The sequence below is a fragment of the Heptranchias perlo genome, unplaced genomic scaffold, assembly GCF_035084215.1.
Source record: "Heptranchias perlo isolate sHepPer1 unplaced genomic scaffold, sHepPer1.hap1 HAP1_SCAFFOLD_184, whole genome shotgun sequence".
NCBI lineage: Eukaryota > Metazoa > Chordata > Chondrichthyes > Hexanchiformes > Hexanchidae > Heptranchias > Heptranchias perlo.
Genome location: NW_027139120.1, coordinates 474,012 through 499,076, shown reverse-complemented (window position 1 = coordinate 499,076; position 25,065 = coordinate 474,012). Strand labels below are relative to the sequence as shown.

The 25,065-nt window shown below is 37.4% G+C and overlaps 1 protein-coding gene across 1 annotated transcript in view; it reads left to right on the top strand.

Moving 5' to 3' along the window:
• The window catches only part of wfdc2 (WAP four-disulfide core domain 2), a 117,205-nt gene that overhangs the window by 7,850 nt on the left and 84,290 nt on the right, over nucleotides 1-25,065 (top strand). The gene's annotated exons all lie outside the window — the stretch shown is intronic.

The window sequence follows — 25,065 nt, the reverse complement described above, 5'->3', positions numbered from 1 at the left end:
ATTGAGGAGCCTACAGAGGGCCTTGGAGGACGACCTCGAGCAGCTCTGGGCCAGGAGGACTCAGCTTCAGACTGCACCATCTCAGCCTGGGCTGCAGCAGTCTGGCCTGGCTGGCCGACAGGCAACAGCAAGGGCACTGGCGGAGTGGGAGGGGTGGGAGCAGGAATGCTGACGGAATGAGAGAGGACAGCAGGTCCGGCTGCCATGGCACCACTGACACTCTCCCGGGGCGGCATCTCAGCAATCCTGGTGATCGGCTGGAGAACGGATTGCTGGAGTGCTGTGACGCCCTGGAAGCCCCGTTCCACAGTGGTCCCCAGACCCACGATAGCAGCAGTCTGAGCTCCAAATGATGCAGTCAGACCTTGGATGGCAGATGTTTGTGTGCAATGGAAGCTGTGACATCAGTCATCAGACACTGCATCATGGTGGGTTCCACAGGTGCGCTGATGGAGGTGACCACCTGTTCCATGTTGGAAAGGATGGGCTCCAAGCTCTGCGTAAAGCCCTGTGCCAAGTTGGAGCTGGACTCCTCCATGCCCCTTCTCATTGTGCGCAGGCTTTCTGGCAGGCTTTCCAGTGCCCCAAGCATTTGTTGGTGTACGCCCATCAGCCGTCTTCTGTAGCCTGGCCCATCGAAGTCCTCATCTGACTCCTCTGCAGCAGAACAGTGTGTCACCTCCCCCTCCGGCGAGCTGGCACCTGTGATATCCATACCCCCCGCCCCGACTCCTGTACACTTGTGCTCAGTGTCACACCACATGCAGATCCCTCCTCTGTCCTCGCCTTTAAACTACTATCAGAGTCAGTCTCTGAGCTGGTGGCTGCGAGTGTAAGATTGTGTGACGGTGTGTCTATATCATCATTGTCAGCTTCCTCTGCCTCCTCTGACTGGGCAGGTTCCAGTTCTTGGGTATCTGAAATGACAAAGGAAACAGGGGTTGTGGTGAGGGGAGAGGAGATCATAAGAACATAAGACATAGGAGCAGGAGTAGGCCATTTGTGTGGCACTATCACCGTGCTAAATGGGATAGATTCAGAACAGATCTAACAGCTCAAAATTGGGCATCCATGAGGTGCTGTGGGCCATCAGCAGCAGCAGAATTGTATTCCAGCACAATCTGTAACCTCATGGCCGGGCATATTCCTCACTCTACCATTACCAACAAGCCAGGGGATCAACCCTGGTTCAATGAGGAGTGTAGAAGAGCATGCCAGGAGCAGCACCAGGCGTACCTAAAAATGAGGTGCCAACCTGGTGACGCTACAACTCAGGACTACATGCATGCGAAACAGCAGAAGCAACATGCTATAGACAGAGCTAAGCGATTCCACAACCAACGGATGAGATCAAAGATCTGCAGTCCTGCCTCATCCAGTTGTGAATGGTGGTGGACAATTAAACAACTAACGGGAGGAGGAGGCTCTGTAAACATCCCCATCCTCAATGATGGCAGAGTCCAGCACGTGAGTGCAAAAGACAAGGCTGAAGTGTTTGCAACCATCTTCAGCCAGAAGTGTCGAGTGGATGATCCATCTCGGCCTCCTCCCGATATCCCCACCATCACGGAAGCCAGTCTTCAGCCAATTCGATTCACTCCACGTGATATCAAGAAACGGCTGAGTGCACTGGATACAGCAAAGGCTATGGGCCCTGAGAACATCCCGGCTGTAGTGCTGAAGTCTTGTGCTCCAGAACTAGCTGCGCCTCTAGCCAAGCTGTTCCAGTACAGTTACAACACTGGCATCTACAAGACAATGTGGAAAATTGCCCGGGTATGTCCTGATCACAAAAAGCAGGACAAATCCAATCTGCCCAATTACCGCCCCATCAGTCTACTCTCAATCATCAGCAAAGTGATGGAAGGTGTCGTCGACAGTGCTATCAAGCGGCACTTACTCACCAATAACCTGCTCAACGATGCTCAGTTTGGGTTCCGCCAGGACCACTTGTCTCCAGACCTCATTACAACCTTGGTCCAAACATGGACAAAAGAGCTGAATTCCAGAGGTGAGGTGAGAGTGACTGCCCTTGACATCAAGGCAGCATTTGACCGAGTGTGGCACCAAAGAGCCCTAGTAAAATTGAAGTCAATGGGAATCGGGGAAAACTCTCCAGTGACTGGAGTCATACCTAGCACAAAGGAAGATGATAGTGGTTGTTGGAGGCCAATCATCTCAGCCCCAGGACATTGCTGCAGGAGTTCCTCAGGGCAGTGTCCTAGGCCCAACCATCTTCAGCTGCTTCATCAATGACCTTCCCTCCATCATAAGGTCAGAAATGGGGATGTTCGCTGATGATTGCACAGTGTTCAGTTCCATTCGCAACCCCTCAGATAATGAAGCAGTCCGAGCCTGCATGCAGCAAGACCTGGACAACATCCAGGCTTGGGCTGATAAGTGGCAAGTAACATTCGCACCAGACAAGTGCCAGGCAATGACCATCTCCAACAAGGGCGAGTCTAACCATTTCCCCTTGACATTCAATGGCATTACCATCGCCGAATCCCCCACCATCAACATCCTGGGAGTCACCATTGATCAGAAACTTAACTGGAGCAGCCATATAAATACTGTGGCTACGAGAGCAGGTCAGAGGCTGGGTATTCTGCGGTGAGTGACTCACCTCCTGACTCCCCAAAGCCTTTCCACCATCTACAAGGCACAAGTCAGGAGTGTGATGGAATACTCTCCACTTGCCTGGATGAGTGCAGCTCCAACAACACTCAAGAAGCTCGACACCATCCAGGACAAAGCAGCCCGCTTGATTGGCACCCCATCCACCACCCTAAACATTCACTCCCTTCACCACCGGCGCACCGTGGCTGCAGTGTGTACCATCCACAGGATGCACTGCAGCAACTCGCCAAGGTTTCTTCGACAGCACCTCCCAAACCTGCGACCTCTACCACATAGAAGGACAAGGGCAGGAGGCACATGGGAACAACACCACCTGCATGTTCCCCTCCAAGTCACACACCATCCCAACTTGGAAATATATCGCCGTTCCTTCATCGTCACTGGGTCAAAATCCTGGAACTCCCTTCCTAACAGCACTTTGGGAGAACCTTCACCACACGGACTGCAGCGGTTCAAGAAGGCGGCTCACCACCACCTTCTCAAGGGCAAATTGAGATGGGCAACAAATGCTGGCCTCGCCAGCGACGCCCACGTCCCATGAACGAGTAAAAAAAAAAATTCAGCCCCTCGAGCCTGCTCCACCATTCAGTCAGTTCATGTCTGATCTTTGACCTCAACTCCACTTTCCTGCCCAATCCCCATATCCCTTGATTTCCCTACTGTTCAAAAATCTATCGATCTCAGCCTTGAATATACTCAATGACTGAGCATCCACAGCCCTGTGGGGTAGAGAATTCCAAAGATCCACAACCCTCTGAGTGAAGAAATTTCTCTTCATCTCAGTCCCAAATGGCCGACCCTTTATCCTGAGAGTAAAGCCCCCTAGTTCTAAACCCTCCAGCCAGGAGAAACTACCTCTCAGTATCTACCCTGTCAAGCCCCCTCAGAATCTTATATGTTTCAATGAGATCACCTCTCATTCTTCTGAACTCCAGAGAGTATAGGCCCATTCTACTCAATCTCTCCTCATAGGACAACCCTCTCATCCCAGGAATTAATCTAGTGAACCTTCATTGCACTGTCTCTAAGGGAAGGATATCCTTCCTTAGATAAAGAGACCAAAACTGTACGCAGTACTCCAGGTGAGGTCTCACCAAAGCCCTGTACAATTATTATGAGACTTCCTTACTCTTGTACTCCAACCTCCTTACAATAAAGGTCAACATGCCATTTGCCTTCCTAATTCCTTGCAGTACCTGCATGTTATCTTTCTGTGTTTCTTGTACGAGGACACCCAAATCTCTCTGAACACCAACATTTAATAGTTTCTCACCATTTAAAAAATATTCTGTTTTTCTATTCTTCCTACCAAAGTGAATAACCTCACATTTCCCCACATTATACTTCATCTGCCACCTTCTTGCCCACTCACTTAACCTGTCTATATCCCTGTACAGACTCTTTGTGTCCTCCTCACAGCTTACTTTCCCACTTAGCTTTGCACTCAGTCCCTTCATCTAAGTCATTAATATAGATTGTAAATAGCTGAGGCCCAAGCACTGATCCTTGTGGCACCCCACTAGTTACAGCCTGCCAGCCTGAAAATGACCCATTTATCCCTACTCTCTGTTTTCTGTCCATTAACCAATCCTCTATCCATGCTAATATGTTACCCCCAACCCCATGAGCCCTTATCTTGTGTAACAACCTTTTATGTGGCATCTTATCAAATACCTTTTGAAAATCCAAATCTTCAACATCCACTGTCTCCCCTTTATCTACCCTGCGAGTTACATCCTCAAAAATCTTAAACAAATTTATCAAACACAATTTCCCTTTCATAAAACCATGTTGACTCTGTCCAATCATATTATGATGTTCTAAGTGCCCTGTTACCACTTCCTTAATAAAGGATTCCAGCATTTTCCCGATGACTGATGTCAGGCTAACTGGCCTGTAGTTCCCTGTTTTCTCTCTCCCTCCTTTCTTGAATAGTGGGGTTACATTTGTTAACTTCCAATCCACTGGGACCGTTCGAGAATCTAGGGAATTCTGGAAGATCACAACCAATGCATCCACTATCTCTGCAGCCACCTCTTTTAGAACCCTTGGATGTCGGCCATCAAGTTCAGGGGATTTATCAGCTTTTAGTCCCATTAGTTTCTCAAGTACTTTTTCTCTACTGATATTAATTACTTTAAGTTCCTCACTCTCATTAGCCCCTTGGTTCCCCATTATTTATGGTATGCTTTTTGTGTCTTCTACTGTGAAGACAGATACAAAATATTTGATTAATGTCTCTGCCGTTTCTTTATTCCCCATTATAATTTCTCCTGTCTCAGCCTCTAAGGGACCGAAATTTACTTTCGCTAATCTCTTCCTTTTTACATACTTGTAGAAGCTCTTACAATCCGTTTTTATATTTCTTGCTCGTTTACTTTCATATTCTATTTTCTCCCTTTTTATCAATTTTTTGGTTGTCCTTTGCTGGTTTCTAAAACTCTCCCAATTTGTTGAGAATATTGAAATATTTCTTTAAATGTTTGCCATTGCTTTTCAAACGTCAAACCCTTTAATTTAATTTCCCAATCTACCTGAGCCATCTCGCCCCTCATACCAATATAATTGGCTTTATTTAAGATTAAGACTCTGGTTTCGGACTTAAGTATGTCACTCTCAAACTCAAAGTGAAATTCTATCATATTAAGATCACTCTTCCCCAGAGGCTCCTTTATTCTGAGATTACGAGTTAACCCTAGCTCATTACACAATACAAGGTCTAAAATAGCCTGTTCCCTGATTGGTTCCATGACGTATTGCTCTCGGAAACTGTGTTGAATACAGTCCATGAACTCGTCTTCTAAACTATCTTTTTCGAATTTGATTTGCTCAGTCGATGTGAAGATTAAAGTCCCCCATGGTTACTGCAAAACCTTTGTTACAAGCTCCTCTTATTTCTTCATTAGTATGCTGTGCAATTGAATTGCTTCTTTTAGGGGCCCTATAAACTCCTCCCACCAGTGTTTTCTGCCCCTTGTTATTTCTTATTTCCACCCATACTGATTCTACTTCCTGATCTTCCGAGCCAAGATCCTTTCTCACCACTGTCCTTATGTCATCCTCTATTATTAGGGCTACATCCCCTCCTTTTCCATCCTACCTGTCTTTTCTAAATGTCACGTACCCTGGAATATTTAGTTCCCAATCTTGGTCACTTTTCAACCATGTCTCTGTAATGACTATTAGATTCAACCCATGTATCTCTATTTGTGCAACTAATTCATCCAGTTATGAATGCTCTGTGCATTCAGATAAAGAGCCTTTAATTTTGACTAATTACCAGTTTTTTCTGCTTTGACCTTATTGATGCACTATTATTGATAAACTCTCTGTCCCTTCCTGCCACACTCTGCTTATCTTTACCCAAATCACTACACTGCTCTGTTGCCTTGACTTTTCTCATTAGATTTCTAAATTTCCCCTCACCTGACTCCTCCCCGACCCTTTTAATTTAAAGCTCTATCTACAGCCCTAGTTATTCGATTCGCCAGGTCATTGGTCCCAGCCCGGTTTAAGTGGAGCCCGTCCCATCGGAACAGCTCCCTCTTTCCCCAGTACTGGTGCCAGTGCCCCATGAATCGAAACCCCTGTCTCCCACACCACTCTTTGAGCCACGCATTTAACTCTCTGATCTGTTTGACCCTGTGCCAATTTGCACATGGCTCAGGCAGTAACCCAGAGATTATTACCTTTGAGGTTCTGCTTATTAATTTAGACCCTAGTTCTTCAAACTGTCTCAGCTGAACCTCATTCCTAGTCCTACCTATGTCGTTAGTCGTACGTGGACCACGACAACTGGATCCTCCCTCTCATGCTCCAAGTTCTTTTCCAGCCACGAGGAGATGTCCTTAACCCTGGCACCGGGCAGGCAGTACAGTCTTCGGGACTCTTGGTCGCGTCTGCAGAGAACAGTATCTATCCACCTGACTCGACTGTCACCTATCACTACCACATTCCTTTTTACTCCTCCCACTTAAATGGTCTCCTGTACCACAGTGCCGTGGTCAGTTTGCCCATCCTCCCTGCAGTCCTTGTTCTCATCCATACAGGTAGCAAGTACCTCGTACCTGTTGGACAAGGTCAAAGGCTGAGGCTCCTCCACCAGTAGATCCTGGGTCCCCTTACCTGCCTGACTCACGATCACATCCTCCTGTCCCTGACCACTGAACGAATCTAAACTACTGCCGAATCTAAGAGGTGGCTAATGGGTTGCCGCAAGGATCAGTGCTGGGGCCTCAGCTATTTACAATCTATATCAATGAATTAGATGAAAGGACAGAGTGTATCCAAGTTTGCTGACGATACAAAGCTAGGTGGGAAAGTAAGCTGTGAGGAGGACACAGAGAGTCTGCAAAGGGATATAGACAGGTTAAGTGAGTGGGCAAGAAGGTGGCAGATGGAGTATAATGTGGGGAAATGTGAAGTTGTTCACTTTGGTAGGAAGAATAGAGAAACAGAATATTTTTTAAATGGTGAGAAACTATTAAATGTTGGTGTTCAGAGAGATCTGGATGTCCTCATACAAGAAACACAGAAAGTTAGCGTGCAGATACAGCAAGCAATTAGGAAGACAAATGGAATGTTGGCCTTTATTGCAAGGGGGTTGGAGTACAAGAGTAAGGAAGTCTTACTACAATTGTTCAGGGCCTTGGTGAGACCTCACCTGGAGTACTATGTACAGTTTTGGTCTCCTTATCTAAGGAAGGATATACTTGCCTTAGAGGCGGTGCAACAAAGGTTCACTCGATTAATTCCCGGGATGAGAGGGTTCATAGAATCGTAGAAAGTTACGGTGCAGAAGGAGGCCATTCGGCCCATCATGACCTTGCCGGCCAATAAAGAGCTATCCAGGTTAATCCCACTTTCCAGCATTTGGTCCGTAGCCCTGTAGGTTACAGCACTTCAAGTGCACATCCAAGTATTTTTTAAATGAGTTGAGGGTTTCTGCCTCTGCCACCCTTTCAGGCAGTGAGTTCCAGACCCCCACCACCCTCTGGGTGAAAACATTTCCTCCTCAGCTCCCCTCTAATCCTTCTCCCAATTACTTTAAATCTATGCCCCCTGGTCACTGACCTCAATCCTAAGGGAAATAGGTCCTCCCTATTCACTCTATCTAATCCCGTCATAATTTTATATACCTCAATTAAATCTCCCCTCAGCCTCCTCTGTTCCAAAGAGAACAATCCCAGCCTATCCAATCTTTTCTCAAAGCTAAAATTCTCCAGCCCTGGCAACGTCCTCGTAAATCTCCTCTGTACCCTCTCTAGTGCAAATACGTCTTTCCTGTAAGAACATAAGAACATAAGAAATTGGAGCAGGAGTAGGCCAATCGGCCCCTCGAGCCTGCTCCGCCATTCAATAAGATCATGGCTGATCTGATCCCAACCACAAATCTAAAGAACACAAGAAGTCGGAGCAGGACCCGGCCACATAGCCCCTGGGCCCTCTCCGCCACCCACAGGGCATTGACCGATCCGAACTCAGCTTCATGTCCAATTTCCTGCCCGCTCCCCATAACCCCTAATTCCCTTTACTTCTAGGAAACTGTCTATTTCTGTTTTAAATTTATCTAATGATGTAGCTTCCACAGCTTCCTGGGGCAGCAAATTCCACAGACCGACCACCCTCTGAGTGAAGAAGTTTCTCCTCATCTCAGTTTTGAAAGAGCAGCCCCTTATTCTAAGATTATGCCCCCTAGTTCTAGTTTCACCCATCTTTGGGAACATCCTTACTGCATCCACCCGATCAAGACCCTTCACAATCTTATATGTTTCAATAAGATCACCTCTCATTCTTCTGAACTCCAATGAGTAGAGTCCCAATCTACTCAACCTCTCCTCATATGTCCGCCCCCTCATCCCCGGGATTAACCGAGTGAACCTTCTTTGTACTGCCTCGAGAGCAAGTATGTCTTTTCTTAAGTATGGAGACCAAAACTGTATGTGGTGACCAGAACTGTACACAGTACTCAAGCTGTGGCCTAACTAGTGTTTTATACAGTTCCAGCATAACCTCCCTGCTTTTATATTCTATGCCTCGGATAATAAAGGAAAGTATTCCATATGCCATTTTAACCACCTTATCTACCTGTCCTGCTACCTTCAGGATCTGTGGACATGCACTCCAAGGTCCCTCACTTCCTCTACACCTCTCAGTATCCTACCATTTATTGTGTATTCCTTTGCCTTGTTTGCCCCCCCCCCAAATACATTACCTCACACTTCTCCGGATTGAACTCCATTTGCCACTTTTCTGCCCACCTGACCAGTCCATTGATATCTTCCTGCAGTCTACAGCTTTCCTCCTCACTATCAACCACACGGCCAATTTTTGTATCATCTGCAAACTTCTTGATCAAGCCCCCCACATTTAAGTCCAAACGATTAATATATATCACAAAAAGCAAGGGACCGAGTACTGAGCCTTGAGGAACCCCACTGGAAACAGCCTTCCAGTTGCAAAAACACCCGTCGACCATTACCCTTTGCTTCCTGCCACTGAGCCAATTTTGGATCCAAGTAGCCACTTTCCCTTGGATCCCATGGGCTTTTGCTGTTTTAGACCAGTCTGCCATGTGGGAGCTTGTCAAAAGCCTTGCTAAAATCCATGTACACTACATCAAACGCAATACCCTCATCGACCCTCCTTGTTACTGCCTCAAAAAATTCAATCAAGTTAGTTAGACACAACCTTCCCTTAACAAATCCATGCTGACTGCAATGAAATGATGCACAGACTGCAGCAGTGCAGCTTTACATGGACAGACTGAAGCAGTGCAGCTTTACATAGACAGACTGCAGCAGTGCAGCTTTACATGGACAGACTGCAGCAGTGCAGCTTTACATGGAGAGACTGCAGCTGTGCAGCTTTACATGGACGGACTGCAGCTGTGCAGCTTTACATGGACAGACTGCAGCAGTGCAGCTTTACATGGACAGACTGCAGCAGTGCAGCTTTACATGGACAGACTGCAGCAGTGCAGCTTTACATGGACAGACTGCAGCAGTGCAGCTTTACATGGACAGACTGCAGCAGTGCAGCTTTACATGGAGAGACTGCAGCAGTGCAGCTTTACATGGAGAGACTGCAGCAGTGCAGCTTTACATGGAGAGACTGCAGCAGTGCAGCTTTACATGGAGAGACTGCAGCAGTGCAGCTTTACATGGACAGACTGCAGCAGTGCAGCTTTACATGGACAGACTGCAGCAGTGCAACTGGATCATTGTCCTGTGATGTCTCGTTACTCCGCACCCTTAAAACAGTGAGATGATGTGTCAGTTGCTTGGTAACAGTTAGCTCTTTCTTGCTTTGGCTTCAGGCCAACTGAGGCCCAATTATAGGATGTGCTGCGACTCAACATAAACTCCCCTTTCATTCGGAGTTTGGGCTATCAAAAGCAGCAGGTGCCAGAGAAAAGTCTCACGCTCTCTGAATTAGGAAAGCCGGAAATGACTGCATTTATAGAACAACATGAGTACAACAGAGAATAGAGAAAGGGCCCATTCAGCATGTAAAATGTGCACCAACCGAGAGACCAAGTGCAAACTGCCGGAGATGGAATGGTGTGTCGGTGTTAGTATGGATATCAGTATTTATCATAGAGTATTAGTGTTAGTATAGATATCAGTATTTATCATAGAGTATTAGTGTTAGTATAGATATCAGTATTTATCATAGAGTATTAGTGTTAGTATAGATATCAGTATTTATCATAGAGTATTAGTGTTAGTATAGATATCAGTATTTATCATAGAGTATTAGTGTTAGTATAGATATCAGTATTTATCATAGAGTATTAGTGTCAGTATAGATATCAGTATTTATCATAGAGTATTAGTGTTAGTATAGATATCAGTATTTATCATAGAGTATTAGTGTTAGTATAGATATCAGTATTTATCATAGAGTATTAGTGTTAGTATAGATATCAGTATTTATCATAGAGTATTAGTGTTAGTATAGATATCAGTATTTATCAGAGAGTATTAGTGTTAGTATAGATATCAGTATTTATCATAGAGTATTAGTGTTAGTATAGATATCAGTATTTATCATAGAGTATTAGTGTTAGTATAGATATCAGTATTTATCATAGAGTATTAGTGTTAGTATAGATATCAGTATTTATCATAGAGTATTAGTGTTAGTATAGATATCAATATTTATCATAGAGTATTAGTGTTAGTACAGATATCAGTATTTATCATAGAGTATTAGTGTTAGTATAGATATCAGTATTTATCATAGAGTATTAGTGTTAGTATAGATATCAGTATATATCGGAGAGTATTATTGTTAGTATAGATATCAGTATTTATCATAGAGTATGAGTGTTAGTATAGATATCAATATTTATCATAGAGTATTAGTGTCAGTATAGATATCAGTATTTATCATAGAGTATTAGTGTTAGTACAGATATCAGTATTTATCACAGAGTATTAGTGTTAGTATAGATATCAGTATTTATCATAGAGTATTAGTGTTAGTATAGATATCAGTATTTATCATAGAGTATTAGTGTTAGTATAGATATCAGTATTTATCATAGAGTATTAGTGTTAGTATAGATATCAGTATTTATCAGAGAGTATTAGTGTTAGTATAGATATCAGTATTTATCATAGAGTATTAGTGTTAGTATAGATATCAGTATTTATCATAGAGTATTAGGGTTAGTATAGATATCAGTATTTATCACAGAGTATTAGTGTTAGTATAGATATCAGTATTTATCAGAGAGTATTAGTGTTAGTATAGATATCAGTATTTATCAGAGAGTATTAGTGTTAGTATAGATATCAGTATTTATCAGAGAGTATTAGTGTTAGTATAGATATCAGTATTTATCATAGAGTATTAGTGTTAGTATAGATGTCAGTATTTATCATAGAGTATTAGTGTTAGTACAGATATCAGTATTTATCATAGAGTATTAGTGTTAGTATAGATATCAGTATTTATCATAGAGTATTAGTGTTAGTATAGATATCAGTATTTATCATAGAGTATTAGTGTTAGTATAGATATCAGTATTTATCATAGAATATGATTGTTAGTATAGATATCAGTATTTATCATAGAGTATTAGTGTTAGTATAGATATCAGTATTTATCATAGAGTATTAGTGTTAGTATAGATATCAGTATTTATCATAGAGTATTAGTGTTAGTATAGATATCAGTATTTATCATAGAGTATTAGTGTTAGTATAGATATCAGTATTTATCATAGAGTATGAGTGTTAGTATAGATATCAGTATTTATCATAGAGTATTAGTGTTAGTATAGATATCAGTATTTATCAGAGAGTATTAGTGTTAGTATAGATATCATAGAATCATAGAATCATAGAAGTTACAACATGGAAACAGGCCCTTCGGCCCAACATGTCCATGTCGCCCAGTTTATACCACTAAGCTAGTCCCAATTGCCTGCACTTGGCCCATATCCCTCGATACCCATCTTCCCCATGTAACTGTCCAAATGCTTTTTAAAAGACAAAATTGTACCCGCCTCTACTACTGCCTCTGGCAGCTCGTTCCAGACACTCACCACCCTTTGAGTGAAAAAATTGCCCCTCTGGATCCTTTTGTATCTCTCCCCTCTCACCTTAAATCTGTGCCCCCTCGTTATAGACTCCCCTACCTTTGGGAAAAGATTTTGACTATCGACCTTATCTATGCCCCTCATTATTTTATAGACTTCTATAAGATCACCCCTTAACCTCCTACTCTCCAGGGAATAAAGTCCCAGTCTGTCTAACCTCTCCCTGTAAGTCAAACCATCAAGTCCCGGTAGCATCCTAGTAAATCTTTTCTGCACTCTTTCTAGTTTAATAATATCCTTTCTATAATAGGGTGACCAGAACTGTACACAGTACTCCAAGTGTGGCCTCACCAATGCCCTGTACAACTTCAACAAGACATCCCAACTCCTGCATTCAATGTTCTGACCAATGAAACCAAGCATGCTGAATGCCTTCTTCACCACCCTATCCACCTGTGACTCCACTTTCAAGGAGCTATGAATCTGTACTCCTAGATCTCTTTGTTCTATAACTCTCCCCAACGCCCTACCATTAACGGAGTAGGTCCTGGCCCGATTCGATCTACCAAAATGCATCACCTCACATTTATCTAAATTAAACTCCATCTGCCATTCATCGGCCCACTGGCCCAATTTATCAAGATCCCGTTGCAATCCTAGATAACCTTCTTCACTGTCCACAATGCCACCAATCTTGGTGTCATCTGCAAACTTACTAACCATGCCTCCTAAATTCTCATCCAAATCATTAATATAAATAACAAATAACAGCGGACCCAGCACCGATCCCTGAGGCACACCGCTGGACACAGGCATCCAGTTTGAAAAACAACACTCGACAACCACCCTCTGTCTTCTGTCGTCAAGCCAATTTTGTAACCAATTGGCTACCTCACCTTGGATCCCATGAGATTTAACCTTATGTAACAACCTACCATGCGGTACCTTGTCAAATGCTTTGCTGAAGTCCATGTAGACCACGTCTACTGCACAGCCCTCATCTATCTTCTTGGTTACCCCTTCAAAAAACTCAATCAAATTCGTGAGACATGATTTTCCTCTCACAAAACCATGCTGACTGTTCCTAATTAGTCCCTGCCTCTCCAAATGCCTGTAGATCCTGTCCCTCAGAATACCCTCTAACAACTTACCCACTACAGATGTCAGGCTCACTGGTCTGTAGTTCCCAGGCTTTTCCCTGCCGCCCTTCTTAAACAAAGGCACAACATTTGCTACCCTCCAATCTTCAGGCACCTCACCTGTAGCTGTCGATGATTCAAATATCTCTGCTAGGGGACCCGCAATTTCCTCCCTAACCTCCCATAACGTCCTGGGATACATTTCATCAGGTCCCAGAGATTTATCTACCTTGATGCGCGTTAAGACTTCCAGCACCTCCCTCTCTGTAATATGTACACTCCTCAAGACATCACTATTTATTTCCCCACGTTCCCTAACATCCATGCCTTTCTCAACCGTAAATACCGATGTGAAATATTCATTCAGGATCTCACCCATCAGTATTTATCAGAGAGTATTAGTGTTAGTATAGATATCAGTATTGATCAGAGTATTAGTGTTAGTATAGATATCAGTATTTTTCAGAGAGTATTAGTGTTAGTATAGATATCAGCATTTATCAGAGAGCATTAGTGTTAGTATAGATATCAGTATTTATCAGAGAGTATTGGTGTTAGTATAGATATCAGTATTTATCGGAGAGTATTAGTGTTAGGATAGATATCCGTATTTATCAGAGAGTATTAGTTTTATTATAGATATCAGTATTTATCAGAGAGCATTAGTGTTAGTATAGATATCAGTATTTTTCACAGAGTATTAGTGTTAGTATAGATATCAGTATTTATCAGAGAGTATTAGTGTTAGTATAGATATCAGTATTTATCAGAGAGTATTAGTGTTAGTATAGATATCAGTATTTATCAGAGAGCATTAGTGTTAGTATAGATATCAGTATTTATCAGAGAGTATTAGTGTTAGGATAGATATCCGTATTTATCAGAGAGTATTAGTGTTATTATAGATATCAGTATTGATCAGAGAGCATTAGTGTTAGTATAGATATCAGTATTTATCAGAGAGTATTAGTGTTAGTATAGATATCAGTATTTATCAGAGAGCATTAGTGTTAGTATAGATATCAGTATTTATCAGCGAGTATTAGTGATAGTATAGATATCAGCATTTAAAAGAGAGCATTAGTGTTAGTATAGATATCAGTATTTATCGGAAAGTATTAGTGTTAGTATAGATATCGGTATTTATCAGAGAGCATTAGTGTTAGTATAGATATCAGTATTTATCAGAGAGTATTAGTGTTAGTATAGATATCAGTTTTTATCGGAAAGTATTAGTGTTAGTATAGATATCGGTATTTATGAGAGAGTATTAGTGTTAGTATAGGTATCAGTATTTATCAGAGAGCTTTAGTGTTAGTATAGATTTCAGTATTTATCAGAGAGTATTAGTGTTAGTATAGATATCGGTATCTATCAGAAAGTATTTGTGTAAGTATAGATATTGGTATATAATGGAGAGTATTAGTGTTAGTATAGATATCAGTATTTATCAGAGAGTATTAGTGTTTGTATCGATATCAGTATTTATCAGAGAGCATTAGTGTTGGTATAGGTATCAATATTTATCAGAGAGCATTAGTGCTAGTATAGATATCAATATTTATTGGAGAGCATTAGTGTTATTATAGATATCAATATTTATCAGAGAGCATTAGTGTTAGTATATATATCAGTATTTATCAGAGAGTATCAGTGTTAGTATAGAAATCAGTATTTATTGGAGAGTATTAGTGTAAGTATACATATCAGTATTTATCAGACAGTATTAGTATTAGTATAGATTTCGGTATTTATGAGAGAGTATTAGTGTTAGTATAGATATCGGTATTTATCGGAGAGTATTAGTGTTAGTATAGAAATCAGTATTTTCAGCGAGTCTTAGTGTTACTATTGAAATCAGTATTTATCACAGTGCATTAGTGTTAGTATAGATATCGGTATCAGAGTGTATTAGTGTTAATATAGAAATCAGTATTTATCAGAGGGTATTAGTGTTAGTATCGACATCGGTATTTATAAAGAGTATTAGTGTTAGTATATATATCGGTATCTATCAGAGAGTATTAGTGTTCGGAAAGATATCAGTATTTATCAGAGAGTATTAGTGTTATTATAGATATCATTATTTATCAGAGAGCATTAGTGTTAGTTTAAATATCAGTATTTATCAGAGAGTATTAGTGTTAGTACAGATATCAGTATTTATCGGAGAGTATTAGTGTTAGTATAGACATCGGTATTTATCAGAGAGTATTAGTGTTAGTATAGATTTCGGTATTTATGAGAGAGTATTAGTGTTAGTATTGATATCAGTATTTGTCACAGAGCATTAGTGTTAGTATAAATATCGGTATCAGAGTGTATTAGTGTTAGGTTAGATATCAGTATTTATCAGAGAGTATTAGTGTTATTATAGATATCAGTATTTATCAGAGAGCATTAGTGTTATTATAGATATCAGTATTTATCAGAGAGTATTAGTGTTAGTACAGATATCAGTTTTTATCGGAGTGTATTAGTGTTAGTATAGATATCAGTATTTATCAGAGAGCATCAGTGTTAGTACAGATATCAGTATTTATCAGAGAGTATTCGTGTTAGTATTTAATCAGTATTTATCAGCGAGTATTAGTGTTAGTATTGATATCAGTATTTATCAGCGAGTATTAGTGTTAGTGTAGATATCAGTATTTATCAGAGAGCATTCGTGTTAGTATAGATATCAGTATTTATCCGAGAATATTAGTATAGATATCAGCATTTATCGGACAGTATTAGTGTTAGAATCGGTATCAGTATTTATCCGAGAGCATTAGTGGTGGTATAGATATCGGTATTTATCAGAGAGCATTAGTATTGGTATAGATATCAGTAATGATCAGAAAGTATTAGTGTTAGTATAGATATCAGTATTTATCAGAGAGTATTAGTGTTAGTATAGATATCAGTATTTATCATAGAGTATTAGTGTTAGTATAGATATCAGTATTTTCAGAGAGTATTAGTGGTGGTATAGATATCGGTATTTATCAGAGAGCATTAGTATTGGTATAGATATCAGTAATGATCAGAAAGTATTATTGTTAGTATAGATATCAGTATTTATCAGAGAGTATTAGTATTAGTATTGATATCGGTATTTATGAGCGAGTATTAGTGTTAGTATCGATATCATTATTTATCGGAGAATATTAGTGTTAGTATAGTTATCAGTATCAGAGGGTATTAGTGTTAATATAGAAATCAGTATTTATCAGAGAGTGTGAGTGCAGATATCGGTATCTATCAGAAAGTATTCGTGTTAGTATAGATATTGGTATTTAATGGAGAGTATTAGTGTTAGTATAGATATCGGTATTTATCAGAGAGTATAAGTGTTAGTATAGATATCAGTATTTATTGGAGAGTATTAGTGTTAGTATAGAAATCGGTATTTATCGGAGATTATTAGTGTCAGTGTAGATATCAGGATTTATCCGAGAGTATTACTGTTTGTATAGAAGTCAGTATTTATCAGAGAGTATTAGTGTTAGTATAGCTATCAGTGTTTATCAGAGAGTACTAGTGTTAGTATAGATATCAGTATTTGTCAGAGAGCTTTAGTGTTGGTATAGATATCGGTATTTATCGGAGAGTATTAGTGTTAGTCTAGAAATCAGTATTTATCAGCGAGTATTAGTGTTAGTATTGATATCAGTATTTATCAGAGAATATTATTGTTAGTATCGATATCAGTATTTATCACAGAGCATTAGTGTTAGTATAGATATCGGTATCAGAGTGTATTCGTGTTAATATTGAAATCAGTATTTATCAGATGGTATTAGTGTTAGTACATATATCGGTATCTATCAGAGAGTATTAGTGTTAGTATTGATATCAGTATTTATCAGAGAGCATTAGTGTTAGTACAGATATCAGTATTTTTCAGAGAGCATTCGTGTTCGTACAGATATCAGTATTTATCAGCGAGTATTAGTGTTAGTATAGATATCAGTATTTATCAGAGAGAATTGGTGTTAGTATAGATATCAGTATTTATCAGACAGTATTAGTGTTAGTATAGATATCAGTATTTATCAGAGATAATTAGTGTTGGTATAGGTATCAGTATTTATCAGAGAGCATTAGTGTTAGTATAGAAATCAGTATTTAATGGAGAGTATTAGTGTTAGTATAGATATCGGTATTTATCAGAGAGTATCAGTGTTTGTATCGATATCAGTATTCATCAGAGAGTATTAGTGTTAGTATAGATATCAGTATTTATTGGAGAGTATTTGTGTTAGTATAGATATCGGTATTTATCGGAGATTATTAGTGTCAGTGTAGATATCAGGATTTATCCGAGAGTATTACTGTTTGTATCGAAGTCAGTATTTATCAGAGAGTATTTGTGTTAGTATAGCTATCAGTGTTTATCAGAGAGTACTAGTGTTAGTATAGATATCAGTTTTTATCGGAGTGTATTAGTGTTAGTATAGATATCAGTATTTATCAGAGAGCATCAGTGTTAGTACAGATATCAGTATTTATCAGAGAGTATTCGTGTTAGTATTTAATCAGTATTTATCAGCGAGTATTAGTGTTAGTATTGATATCAGTATTTGTTAGCGAGTATTAGTGTTAGTGTAGATATCAGTATTTATCAGAGAGCATTCGTGTTAGTATAGATATCAGTATTTATCCGAGAATATTAGTATAGATATCAGTATTTATCGGACAGTATTCGTGTTAGAATCGGTATCAGTATTTATCCGAGAGCATTAGTGGTGGTATAGATATCGGTATTTATCAGAGAGCATTAGTATTGGTATAGATATCAGTAATGATCAGAAAGTATTAGTGTTAGTATAGATATCAGTATTTATCAGAGAGTATTAGTGTTAGTATAGATATCAGTATTTATCATAGAGTATTAGTGTTAGTATAGATATCAGTATTTATCAGAGAGTATTAGTGTTGGTATAGGTATCAGTATTTATCAGAGAGCATTAGTGTTAGTATAGAAATCAGTATATATCAGAGAGTATTATTGTTAGTATAGATATCAGTATTTATCAGAGAGTATTAGTATTAGTATTGATATCGGTATTTATGAGCGAGTATTAGTGTTAGTATCGATATCATTATTTATCGGAGAATATTAGTGTTAGTATAGTTATCAGTATCAGAGTGTATTAGTGTTAATATAGAAATCAGTATTTATCAGAGAGTGTGAGTGCAGATATCGGTATCTATCAGAAAGTATTCGTGTCAGAGAGCATTAGTGTTGGTATAGATATCGGTATTTATCGGAGAGTATTAGTGTTCGTATAGAAATCAGTATTTATCAGCGAGTATTAGTGTTCGTATTGATATCAGTATTTATCGGAGAATATTATTGTTAGTATCGATATCAGTATTTATCACAGAGCATTAGTGTTAGTATAGATATCGGTATCAGAGTGTATTAGTGTTAATATAGAAATCAGTATTTATCAGAGGGTATTAGTGTTAATATAGATATCGGTATTTATCAGAGAGTATTAGTGTTAGTGTATATATCGGTATCTATCAGAGAGTATTAGTGTTAGGATAGATATCAGTATTTATCATAGAGTATTAGTGTTATTATAGATATCATTATTTATCAGAGAGCATTAGTGTCAGTATAGATATCAGTATTTATCAGAGAGTATTAGTGTTAGTATTGAAATCAGTATTTATCAGCGAGTATTAGTGTTAGTATTGATATCAGTATTTATCAGCGAGTATTAGTGTTAGTATAGATATCAGTATTTATCAGAGAGTATTAGTGTTAGTATAGATATCAGTATTTATCAGAGAGCATTAGTGTTGGTATAGGTATCAGTATTGATCAGAGAGCATTAGTGTTAGTATAGAAATCAGTATTTATCGGAGAGTATTATTGTTAGTATAGATATCAGTATTTATCAGAGAGTATTCGTGTTAGTATTGATATCGGTATTTATGAGCGAGTGTTAGTGTTAGTATCGATATCAGTATTTATCGGAGAATATTAGTGTTAGTATAGATATCAGTATCAGAGGGTATTAGTGTTAATATAGAAATCAGTATTTATCAGATTGTATTAGTGTGAGTGCAGATATCGGTATCTATCAGAAAGTATTAGTGTTAGTATAGATATTGGTATTTAATGGAGAGTATTAGTGTCAGTGTAGATATCAGGATTTGTCCGAGAGTATTAGTGTTAGTATAGATATCAATATTTATTGGAGAGTATTAGTGTTAATATAGTTATCGGTATTTATTGGAGGTTATTAGTGTCAGTGTAGATATCAGGATTTATCCGAGAGTATTAGTGTTTGTATAGAAGTCAGTATTTATCAGAGAGTATTAGTGTTAGTATTGCTATCAGTGTTTATCAGAGAGTATTAGTATTAGTATTGATATCGGTATTTATGAGCGAGTATTAGTGTTAGTATCGATATCATTATTTATCGGAGAATATTAGTGTTAGTATAGTTATCAGTATCAGAGGGTATTAGTGTTAATATAGAAATCAGTATTTATCAGAGAGTGTGAGTGCAGATATCGGTATCTATCAGAAAGTATTCGTGTCAGAGAGCATTAGTGTTGGTATAGATATCGGTATTTATCGGAGAGTATTAGTGTTAGTATAGAAATCAGTATTTATCAGCGAGTATTAGTGTTCGTATTGATATCAGTATTTATCGGAGAATATTATTGTTAGTATCGATATCAGTATTTATCACAGAGCATTAGTGTTAGTATAGATATCGGTATCAGAGTGTATTAGTGTTAATATAGAAATCAGTATTTATCAGAGGGTATTAGTGTTAATATAGATATCGGTATTTATCAGAGAGTATTAGTGTTAGTGTATATATCGGTGTCTATCAGAGAGTATTAGTGTTAGGATAGATATCAGTATTTATCATAGAGTATTAGTGTTATTATAGATATCATTATTTATCAGAGAGCATTAGTGTCAGTATAGATATCAGTATTTATCAGAGAGTATTAGTGTTAGTATTGAAATCAGTATTTATCAGCGAGTATTAGTGTTAGTATTGATATCAGTATTTATCAGCGAGTATTAGTGTTAGTATAGATATCAGTATTTATCAGAGAGTATTAGTGTTAGTATAGATATCAGTATTTATCAGAGAGCATTAGTGTTATATAGGTATCAGTATTGATCAGAGAGCATTAGTGTTAATATAGAAATCAGTATTTATCGGAGAGTATTATTGTTAGTATAGATATCAGTATTTATCAGAGAGTATTAGTGTTAGTATTGATATCGGTATTTATGAGCGAGTGTTAGTGTTAGTATCGATATCAGTATTTATCGGAGAATATTAGTGTTAGTATAGATATCAGTATCAGAGGGTATTAGTGTTAATATAGAAATCAGTATTTATCAGATTGTATTAGTGTTAGTGCAGATATCGGTATCTATCAGAAAGTATTAGTGTTAGTATAGATATTGGTATTTAATGGAGAGTATTAGTGTCAGTGTAGATATCAGGATTTATCCGAGAGTATTAGTGTTAGTATAGGTATCAGCATTTATTGGAGAGTATTAGTGTTAATATAGATATCGGTATTTATCGGAGGTTATTAGTGTCAGTGTAGATATCAGGATTTATCCGAGAGTATTAGTGTTTGTATAGAAGTCAGTATTTATCAGAGAGTATTAGTGTTAGTATTGCTATCAGTGTTTATCAGAGAGTATTAGTGTTAGTATAGAAATCAGTATTTATCAGCGAGTATTAGTGTTCGTATTGATATCAGTATTTATCAGAGAATATTATTGTTAGTATCGATATCAGTATTTATCACAGAGCATTAGTGATAGTATAGATATCGGTATCAGAGTGTATTAGTGTTAATATAGAAATCAGTATTTATCAGAGGGTATTAGTGTTAGTATAGATATCGGTATTTATCGGAGATTATTAGTGTCAGTGTAGATATCAGGATTTATCCGAGAGTATTACTGTTTGTATAGAAGTCAGTATTTATCAGAGAGTATTTGTGTTAGTATAGCTATCAGTGTTTATCAGAGAGTACTAGTGTTAGTATAGATATCAGTATTTGTCAGAGAGCATTAGTGTTGGTATAGATATCGGTATTTATCGGAGAGTATTAGTGTTAGTATAGAAATCAGTATTTATCAGCGAGTATTAGTGTTAGTATTGATATCAGTATTTATCGGAGAATATTATTGTTAGTATCGATATCAGTATTTATCACAGAGCATTAGTGTTAGTATAGATATCGGTATCAGAGTGTATTAGTGTTAATATAGAAATCAGTCTTTATCAGAGGGTATTAGTGTTAATATAGATATCGGTATTTATCAGAGAGTATTAGTGTTAGTGTATATATCGGTATCTATCAGAGAGTATTGGTGTTAGGATAGATATCAGTATTTATCAGAGAGTATTAGTGTTATTATAGATATCATTATTTATCAGAGAGCATTAGTGTCAGTATAGATATCAGTATTTATCAGCGAGTATTAGTGTTAGTATAGATATCAGTATTTATCAGAGAGAATTGGTGTTAGTATAGATATCAGTATTTATCAGACAGTATTAGTGTTAGTATAGATATCAGTATTTATCAGAGATAATTAGTGTTGGTATAGGTATCAGTATTTATCAGAGAGCATTAGTGTTAGTATAGAAATCAGTATTTAATGGAGAGTATTAGTGTTAGTATAGATATCGGTATTTATCAGAGAGTATCAGTGTTTGTATCGATATCAGTATTCATCAGAGAGTATTAGTGTTAGTATAGATATCAGTATTTATTGGAGAGTATTTGTGTTAGTATAGATATCGGTATTTATCGGAGATTATTAGTGTCAGTGTAGATATCAGGATTTATCCGAGAGTATTACTGTTTGTATCGAAGTCAGTATTTATCAGAGAGTATTTGTGTTAGTATAGCTATCAGTGTTTATCAGAGAGTACTAGTGTTAGTATAGATATCAGTTTTTATCGGAGTGTATTAGTGTTAGTATAGATATCAGTATTTATCAGAGAGCATCAGTGTTAGTACAGATATCAGTATTTATCAGAGAGTATTCGTGTTAGTATTTAATCAGTATTTATCAGCGAGTATTAGTGTTAGTATTGATATCAGTATTTGTTAGCGAGTATTAGTGTTAGTGTAGATATCAGTATTTATCAGAGAGCATTCGTGTTAGTATAGATATCAGTATTTATCCGAGAATATTAGTATAGATATCAGTATTTATCGGACAGTATTCGTGTTAGAATCGGTATCAGTATTTATCCGAGAGCATTAGTGGTGGTATAGATATCGGTATTTATCAGAGAGCATTAGTATTGGTATAGATATCAGTAATGATCAGAAAGTATTAGTGTTAGTATAGATATCAGTATTTATCAGAGAGTATTAGTGTTAGTATAGATATCAGTATTTATCATAGAGTATTAGTGTTAGTATAGATATCAGTATTTATCAGAGAGTATTAGTGTTGGTATAGGTATCAGTATTTATCAGAGAGCATTAGTGTTAGTATAGAAATCAGTATATATCGGAGAGTATTATTGTTAGTATAGATATCAGTATTTATCAGAGAGTATTAGTATTAGTATTGATATCGGTATTTATGAGCGAGTATTAGTGTTAGTATCGATATCATTATTTATCGGAGAATATTAGTGTTAGTATAGTTATCAGTATCAGAGTGTATTAGTGTTAATATAGAAATCAGTATTTATCAGAGAGTGTGAGTGCAGATATCGGTATCTATCAGAAAGTATTCGTGTCAGAGAGCATTAGTGTTGGTATAGATATCGGTATTTATCGGAGAGTATTAGTGTTAGTATAGAAATCAGTATTTATCAGCGAGTATTAGTGTTAGTATTGATATCAGTATTTATCGGAGAATATTATTGTTAGTATCGATATCAGTATTTATCACAGAGCATTAGTGTTAGTATAGATATCGGTATCAGAGTGTATTAGTGTTAATATAGAAATCAGTATTTATCAGAGGGTATTAGTGTTAATATAGATATCGGTATTTATCAGAGAGTATTAGTGTTAGTGTATATATCGGTATCTATCAGAGAGTATTAGTGTTAGGATAGATATCAGTATTTATCATAGAGTATTAGTGTTATTATAGATATCATTATTTATCAGAGAGCATTAGTGTCAGTATAGATATCAGTATTTATCAGAGAGTATTAGTGTTAGTATTGAAATCAGTATTTATCAGCGAGTATTAGTGTTAGTATTGATATCAGTATTTATCAGCGAGTATTAGTGTTAGTATAGATATCAGTATTTATCAGAGAGTATTAGTGTTAGTATAGATATCAGTATTTATCAGAGAGCATTAGTGTTGGTATAGGTATCAGTATTGATCAGAGAGCATTAGTGTTAGTATAGAAATCAGTATTTATCGGAGAGTATTATTGTTAGTATAGATATCAGTATTTATCAGAGAGTATTCGTGTTAGTATTGATATCGGTATTTATGAGCGAGTGTTAGTGTTAGTATCGATATCAGTATTTATCGGAGAATATTAGTGTTAGTATAGATATCAGTATCAGAGGGTATTAGTGTTAATATAGAAATCAGTATTTATCAGATTGTATTAGTGTGAGTGCAGATATCGGTATCTATCAGAAAGTATTAGTGTTAGTATAGATATTGGTATTTAATGGAGAGTATTAGTGTCAGTGTAGATATCAGGATTTGTCCGAGAGTATTAGTGTTAGTATAGATATCAATATTTATTGGAGAGTATTAGTGTTAATATAGTTATCGGTATTTATTGGAGGTTATTAGTGTCAGTGTAGATATCAGGATTTATCCGAGAGTATTAGTGTTTGTATAGAAGTCAGTATTTATCAGAGAGTATTAGTGTTAGTATTGCTATCAGTGTTTATCAGAGAGTATTAGTATTAGTATTGATATCGGTATTTATGAGCGAGTATTAGTGTTAGTATCGATATCATTATTTATCGGAGAATATTAGTGTTAGTATAGTTATCAGTATCAGAGGGTATTAGTGTTAATATAGAAATCAGTATTTATCAGAGAGTGTGAGTGCAGATATCGGTATCTATCAGAAAGTATTCGTGTCAGAGAGCATTAGTGTTGGTATAGATATCGGTATTTATCGGAGAGTATTAGTGTTAGTATAGAAATCAGTATTTATCAGCGAGTATTAGTGTTCGTATTGATATCAGTATTTATCGGAGAATATTATTGTTAGTATCGATATCAGTATTTATCACAGAGCATTAGTGTTAGTATAGATATCGGTATCAGAGTGTATTAGTGTTAATATAGAAATCAGTATTTATCAGAGGGTATTAGTGTTAATATAGATATCGGTATTTATCAGAGAGTATTAGTGTTAGTGTATATATCGGTGTCTATCAGAGAGTATTAGTGTTAGGATAGATATCAGTATTTATCATAGAGTATTAGTGTTATTATAGATATCATTATTTATCAGAGAGCATTAGTGTCAGTATAGATATCAGTATTTATCAGAGAGTATTAGTGTTAGTATTGAAATCAGTATTTATCAGCGAGTATTAGTGTTAGTATTGATATCAGTATTTATCAGCGAGTATTAGTGTTAGTATAGATATCAGTATTTATCAGAGAGTATTAGTGTTAGTATAGATATCAGTATTTATCAGAGAGCATTAGTGTTATATAGGTATCAGTATTGATCAGAGAGCATTAGTGTTAATATAGAAATCAGTATTTATCGGAGAGTA